Source organism: Trifolium pratense, linkage group LG7 (assembly GCF_020283565.1).
Source record: "Trifolium pratense cultivar HEN17-A07 linkage group LG7, ARS_RC_1.1, whole genome shotgun sequence".
Lineage (NCBI taxonomy): Eukaryota > Viridiplantae > Streptophyta > Magnoliopsida > Fabales > Fabaceae > Trifolium > Trifolium pratense.
The window spans coordinates 1,055,838-1,063,881 of NC_060065.1; the positions used below are offsets into that span (position 1 = coordinate 1,055,838).

The 8,044-nt window shown below is 33.0% G+C and overlaps 1 long non-coding RNA gene and 1 pseudogene across 1 annotated transcript; one reads left to right on the forward strand and one right to left on the reverse strand.

Moving 5' to 3' along the window:
* Positions 1-2,101: 2,101 nt before the first annotated feature.
* LOC123899941 lies at positions 2,102-3,673 on the reverse strand (annotated as a pseudogene).
* A 528-nt stretch (positions 3,674-4,201) lies between these two features.
* Positions 4,202-5,148, forward strand: LOC123899250. The gene is made up of 2 exons (XR_006805551.1): positions 4,202-4,350; positions 4,660-5,148. It is a non-coding gene; the product is annotated as an uncharacterized LOC123899250 (long non-coding RNA).
* Positions 5,149-8,044: the final 2,896 nt, after the last annotated feature.

Genomic DNA, 8,044 nt, shown 5'->3' on the forward strand with positions numbered 1-8,044 from the left:
TAAAATTATGAAGGCAACATGTTCTGTTTATCAGTTTTAAATAATTTTCTTAAAATTGAAGTCAACATGTTCCGTTTATCGATTTTGAATAATTTTCTTTCAATTTTGGTGTGGTTATTATTCTCAATGGTTATATTTTCTGTTGTTTACACAGTCTGAAGAGGAAAAAAAAGAAGTATGAACCACTTGGTGACAAACAGCTCGTTAAGATACTGGTGTCACTTGGACATAAAAAGTTTAACCAATTGAGAGAGTATGAAGATTCGGTGGAAAACTGACCAAGTCTAATTATGAGTTGATGGAACAACTGAGCGAGAAAGAAAAATAGATTGAGGATTTGAATAAGAAAATTGTGGAACAAGAGGAAGAGATTGGGGAGAAAGAAAAAGAGTATAAACAAAGGATGAAAGAAGAGATGGAAACTCTTGAAAAGTTACAAAGAGAAGAGCTCATCTCAAAGGCTTATCAATACTTGGTAATGTCAAGAAAAAGCTTCATCAATGCTGGGTCGTTTTGTACTGTTTATTGTTTGTAGGTGTTGTTCTGTTTTGGTTGCATGGGTTTTTTGGGGCGTTTTGAAGAAGGGAAAAGGTACCAATTGGTTTGTCAAGAAATCAATCTTTCAAGTTCAGTATGTGAAGTATAAACAAAGGATGAAAGAAGAGATGAAAACTCTTGAAAAGTTACAAAGAGAAGAGCTCATCTCAAAGGAGAAAGAGTTTATCAATGCTGCATATGTAATAAAAGGACAGAAAGATGAACTTGGTAATGTCAAGAAAAAACTTCATCAATGCTGGGGCGTTTTGTACTGTTTATTGTTTGTAGGTGTTGTTCTGTTTTGGTTGCATGGGTTTTTTGGGGCCTTTTGAAGAAGGGAAAAGGTACCAATTGGTTTGTCAATAAATCAATCTTTCAAGTTCAGTATGTGAAGGATATTATGCTATAACATTTTCAATAATTCCCATTATGCATGGATATTATGCTTTCAGATAGCTTTCATTTGTAATAGGTAATATAAGTAATGCTTTTCTTAGTGCTTCAGAAACTTATTATCTTTCGTAGACATGATTACCTTCATGAAAGTAATCTTTACTGCAAGTATGAAATAGTACTAGTTAGCCTTTGAACTAACTTGCCAATAATAAAAAAATAGTTAGCTTATGATGTGTTTAAAATGATTATATCAGCATCATAATACTGAGACTTAGAAGCTTGAATCCTGAATTCACAGCGTGCTGAAACTTGATAGATTCTGCTCTTATCTTTAAGAGAAGCTCTCAAAGCACATACCAAAGATTGCCACATGTTCCTGTTCAAGGAATCTCCCGCAAACACCACTCTCTTACCTCTTAACATATATGTAACATTTTCAACCAATCAAACCTATATGTATATTATATATTCATGAAAAAAATTCAAATTTACCACACACACACACAGAAAAGTAAATTAATTCATTAAAACGAACATGGTATATATGTGGAATTTTACAAGATAGAAACTATAGAACCTTGGAATTTGACATCCATGCGGCTTCCAGCGATATTTAAGAAACTCATAATCTGAACGTCCATTCTTGAAGCAGTTAAAAGCATCAATAAGAAAAGGACATGACCCATGTTGATAAATGGTTTCATGAGACTCATCTTGAAACCAAGAGCCATCAAAGATATCACATGAATTGAGGTCTTGTGAGTCTCCATCTGTTGAATTTCCTCGCGTTCTTTCTGCTGCTGTAACAGAAGAGAATGTGTTGCCCTGTGATGATTCTGAAACTGTGATAGGAAGTAAACTGTGCGCGTGCCAATACATTTGTTCAAAGAAAATGAAAAACGAGAAGGAATGGTGCTAGTGTTGTTGTCACCGCTAGGTGAGTTTGCAGTGTATGATGCTGAGAGGAGAAAGAGTGAGAGAAGGGAAAAAAAGGGACTGTTAAGGTAGGATACAAATTGTATAAATAATAATAGTGGAATAAAAACATTGAACTACTTTTAAGAACAGCTAAAGCTTTTTATTATTATAGAACAACAATTCTTATTGATTTTCACAATCCTAATGATACATCACATAGGCAGCAAGAACTCGTAACTTTTATCGATATTATCACGTCTATAACTATAACATGATTACAACTTGCTCATCTTATTCTTGACAGGTCCCATCTCCTTTGCCTTGGCCCTCAGCAGCTGCTTCTGTACCTTCCCAGTAGCTGTCTTAGGTAATGGTCCAAAGACAACCGATTTCGAAACCCAATAAGCAGGCATCTTAGCCTTGCAGAATTTCAGTATATCCTCAACTAGACGCAGCTCGTTCGTTACTAATATCCACTCCTGGCTTTAATGCCACAAATGCACACGGAGCCTCGCCCCATTTCTCATTCGGCCTTGCAACCACGGATGCCTTGAGTATTGCAGGATGCGAGTACAGAGCATTCTCTAATTTCTATACATCCATCTGGATGCTTTACAGCAAGATCGCCGGAATGGTACCATCCATTTGCAAAGCTCTTTTCAATGGCTTTTGGATTCTTTAAGTAAGGTTTCATCATGGCATTACCATGCATCACGATCTCACCAACAGTTTTCCCATCAGCAGGAACAGGCTGCATGGATGTTTTCATGTTCACTATGTCCAGGCCTTCCAAGGAAATGTACCTGACCCCTTGTCTTGCATGGAGCCGGGCTCGGGATTCTTGTAGAAGTGAGTCCCACTCTGGTTTCCAAGCACAATAGACGGATGGGCCAAAGGTTGGTTTCTGAAAGACTCTTTTCAAAAGAATCGCTTTAACCCTTCGCCGGTCTTGCTTGCTTTGAAGAGAACACCTACTGTTCGTTAACAGTTCCTTCTCCCCTCGTTTGAATAGGGATTCTGAAATGAGAACCTCATTCTTCTCAATAGCCTGCCCATGAAAACCTAGTTTGAAGATAACACATGCTATTCTCACCCATAAGTGTGTGTGACGCGAAATCCTCGTTCAGACATGCCAGAAAGAACAGAAGGAGGTGGAGCAGCGTCAGCGGTATTCACATGTACAACATGAGGTATGGTTTCCTCAGCTGGAGCATTAATTATTGAGTTAAGCACCACGGGTGCTGCACAAAAAAGAGTCACTTTGTACTTGGCAATGGCTTCATATACTGCCTTTAATATATGTCCCAAACTTGATGGAACTTTTACTCCCTCAGGAACCGAAAATGAGAGTCCTCATTGCTTGACCAGCTCGACAATAAGGTTCGTTAAAAAAAACCGAAACCAGATCAAAATTAGTGAAGTAAAAGAAAAAGATAAGTCAGTGGTGGATAAACAACCATTTTGGTCTATAGAAGTGTAATTCACTGTCAACATTGATCTTTGAATGGACTAATAGACTAATAAAAGACATATTCGAGGACCAAATTGACTATCTACAAACAAAGTTAGCGACCAAAATGATCAATAAAAAAGACATATATGAATGCATTTGCAATGTGACAACAACGAATTACACTTTCAAGGATCAAGGACCAAAATGATGTTTTGTCCAATTAGTGGTAGAAAACTCAAATTAAAATTGAAATCGAAATACCAAGCTAAGAATAGCAACTTTAACTGAATGAAATGGGGTAGTGTCAAAAGCATTGAAAACCAAATGTTGAGCAGGATATAAATAATTTTCCCAAACTGAAATCTCCATTTGGATCCACATATTTGAGAAGAGGATACATAGAAGAGAAAACCCAAGTGAAAATCCTAAAAGGAGGTAAAGTAGAGACGATGGATTAGAATTTTGAATAAAAGGTTAAGGTTAAAGCTCTGTTTGTTAAAAACAAGCTATAAGCTAGCTGATAGTTGAAAAGCTAGCTTATAATCACTAAACTACTTGACAAAAAATATACGATATAATGTTTTTTTTCTTCTTTCAACTTTACTCTAAACAATTTTAAATTACTTATACACTAACTAATCTATCTTACCTAACCTAATATATTTAAATAATAAATTAGATCAATTCAACAAAACAAAACCAAATTAAAAATATTGAAAAAAAAAAAAATTACTAGTTTATAATAATACACAAAACTTATTTTGTTGTCTTATCTGAAATCAAATCAAATCTCGTTATACTTATAAAAAAAAAAAAAAAAAAAAAAAAAAAAAATCTTGTTAGGGATCCAATCTGAAATTGCCTTTTCTTTTTTAAAATTAAACAGCCCAACTTTCAATATGTTTAGCCCAAGACTATTATAAAACAGCATCTGGAAGTTTCTATAATCCTAAAACCTAAAAAGTTCTGGAGTCTCTCTCCCATCGTTATTTGCCTTCTCTTTTCTCACAACTTTTTTCCGGAGATTTTCTGGTTCACGTTCCAAGGTACAATTCTTTTCACGGTCGATTTCAATATTAGATATATTTGTGAGGTAAATCATATTTCAATTATAGACTTTCATGTTATTTAAGTTTGCGATATTTCAATTATACACTTTCATTGTGCTGTCCCCAGAACCAGATTATTCGGTAGCGAAAGAAAAAAAAAAGGTTTTGTAATTGAATTTCTGTTTGTAATCGAATTTCTTATTGATAATTTTCAGATTAAATGTTGCAAGTTTTAATTTTGAATATTTTTAACCATTACTTTGATCCTAATTTATTTATTTTGTTGTTGATACCCTCTAAACAAAGAGGAGATTAAATAATCAAAGGAGCAAATGAAGATATCGGAGTCATCTGGGAAAAAGGAAGAGTTCAATGAAGAGATTGTGGAGATACAAGAGAAACAAAGGAAGTGTAAAGAAAGGATTGAAGAACTGATAGAAGATAGGAAAATCATTGAAAAATTACAAAAAGACAAATTAGAGTTAATGAAAGAGGAAGTAGAGTTAATGAAAGAGGAAGTAGAGATAATGAAAGAGATGATGAAAAACACAGCAGAGATAATGGAGAAACAACTCAAAGTAATTGTATATGAAGATGAAATTGAAAGTATGCTGCTAAAACTACTTTTTCTGTGGTGGGATAAGAAGAAGCTTTGAAGGAGGGATTCGTGCATGGGAAGATATTTATTTGAATGTTGTGAATTATCGAATTACATCTTGATGAATAATTTATCAAGGTCCAATCTAGTTTTCTTTCATTGAATTGAATGATTTATCACTTAAATTTTTTCTCTAATTTACTTTTTCCTTCTTATCCTTTTTTACTTGAAAAACCCCCCAATCATCTTATTACTTTTGCATCTAAGTATTAGTCTACATTGTTTTGCTTGAATTACGACAATCCTCGGTGATCCATATTCTCCGTTTCTCCCTCTGCAAGTTACACCTATAAAATCAATTTGTAGATGCTATTAAAATGTGTCAAATTGTAAATGAGTCTCTCAGGACACTCTTTAATACTCCCTCCGAACACAAATATAGAAAAAATAACTGTTTAAATTTAGTTATGTGTAGTTAATTTTGTTGATTTAACTCAAAACATGAGTTTATTATATTATCCTTTGAAAAGTGATTTATGCCTGACAAGTGAAATGATTAAATAAGGTATATATTAAGAATAATAGTATTAATTAAGTTAAAAATAGTTGATTTTTGCTTATATTTATGTCCAAAATTTGAAGTTTTTTTCTTCTTATATTTGTGTCCGAAGGGAGTAAGACCTTAAATAATAAGTTAATCATTAGTCGATACTTAATTATCTCTCTTAGTGTTTTTGGTGTTTTGATCACAGGATGTTGCTGCCTGGTTTTCTGGTGTTTAGGGAGAGATCATAGTTTTCTGCTGCCCCTGTTGTATTTTTTTGTTGTAGAATTATTGGTTATTTGTAGGATCCATTTAGAACTTTTTAAAATATGTTGGGTTGAAGGGATTAATACTTATTAGATATTATTATTAGTTTTATTTTGGTCCCTTAAACAAATTTTAAGTTTAGCAATGGTCCTTAAAAAAAAAAAAACTCTGGATCGGTCCCTTATGGATATTTTCGTTAGTCAAGTTAGTCCCTATCGTTAACTTTTAATCTCAAAAGTTATTTTTGTTTAAATGTGAACCATTGGATATTTTTGTCTTAATGAGAACCGTTGGATCTTGTAGGTCTATTATTGTTCTATTGATAAATCATAACACTTAATTTTTTTTTTTTCCTTTCTTCATCATCTTCATTCACTTGTTCTTGATGTTCTTCTTAACATCTCATAAACTTCAACAACAAAAATTCAGATCTTCAAACAAATCCAAGAAACATGACTCAATCCATAACATTTAAATTAAACACATAAATTATTTCCACCCATTAAAAATTATATCAATACTTACCCAACAAAAATTGGATTCAAATTTGAAGCAAATCAATGGTTACCCATAAGAAAAATGCATACCCATAACAAGTAAAGAAGAAGAAACATGTTCTGTATAGCTCTCAAACCATTCATGTGTTTTTATTGTTTTTTTTATTGATCTCAGAGACAAAATAACAAGGTTCGAACATTGACCCATACTTTTACTATCTTTAAATTGATATGCAATTTCTCTTTTATTGTGTTTTTTCATCAATTGAAACATTGTTCATGGTTCGGGAGAAATTGAAGAGGGATTGATGGTGAAGATAACTCTTATGAAGATGGGATTTTCCAATTTTGGGGGGTGAACCGTCAATTGATGGATTTTCGATTCTAGTAATATATTGAAAGCTTAATGAATGGTTTTGAGAGGATAAATAATTTTCTGCCCATTAGCTATGTTGGATTGCTGGTCTTCGAAGATTATAAAGCATCCAATACATTGGCGATGAGCACTCAAGAACCAAAAAAAAGGGCAGAACAAGACACAAACAAAAGAATTTGACTATTTTTTAAATTTGGCTATATTCGACCCATTGTTTTTTTTTTTTGTTACAATAAAAGTCAACAATTGTACTTGTTTTTTTTTTAGTAATGATATTCAATTTCATTTTCCTTTTTAAAATACTGGATATTGTTTGATTCTAATCTTGAGAAAAATGTTACAGTGAGAGATGCCTATAAAAATGATGAAATATAACTTTTTTGTTTTCTAACGGATGTTTGACACTGTTAAAGATGAGGGGAGGTTAGTGTGTTTTGAAAAATAGAGGGGTATTTACGTTGTTTAAGGTTGTATTTGGTAGGAGAAAAAAGAAAAGAGAAAATAAAAATACGGAAATAAATACATGTCCAAGTAATAAAAATAGAAATTAGCCATTTTCTTTATGTACAAAAGGGACATATACATATACCCAAAGACAGAAATGAAACAAAAATAACTTTAGGAGCAGTCATAATCACGGAGCTAGAATAAATTGTTGGGATGGGCCATAATAGAGCTTGAATTTATTTTCTCTACCGGAGCTAAAAATGTGAAATAGAAATAATAATATATAAATTCATAATAACTAATAAGAATACAAAAAATTAACTAAACATAGCACTTTTTACTCTTTTTTAAAAAACAAATTGTCAAAATGTCAAAATACACTAGCCGGGGATCGAACTGGCATCAAATAGTTAAGAGATGTCAAATCACCTCTAAGCAACCACTTAAGAGACCAACGCTGGACATGCTCTAAGCTGACCTGAAACCTCACCATACTTGGTGAATATGGGAAAATGATTTCTTGCAGGACGCAATAATTGATCTCAGCCATCCGATCATAAATCAGTGGTTGAGATTGATTTAATCATAAAACTATGTGAAACACCAGAACCGTTTGATATGGAATGAGTGGCTGGAAACGTGAAACTACGTGAAAAATGTACGACAGAGAATCTAGATCCGTGAACAAGTCCATGAGATTTCTCACATTTCTGATAGTAGCCTTGCAAAAAATATGACATCGTTAACATATAACACATGTGAAGAGACTTGACTTCCTCTAGTGCTATTAATTAAATTCAACTTCATATCATTGCCCAAAAATTTATAATGCTTCTATTGAGCACATCTTCAACAAGACAAAATAAAAAAAGGGATAATAGATCACATTGCCTAACACTCCATTTACAAGCCAAACCTTCAGAGAACTTTAAGAAGAAAGCTCGAGTCAATAGTGTCAAAAC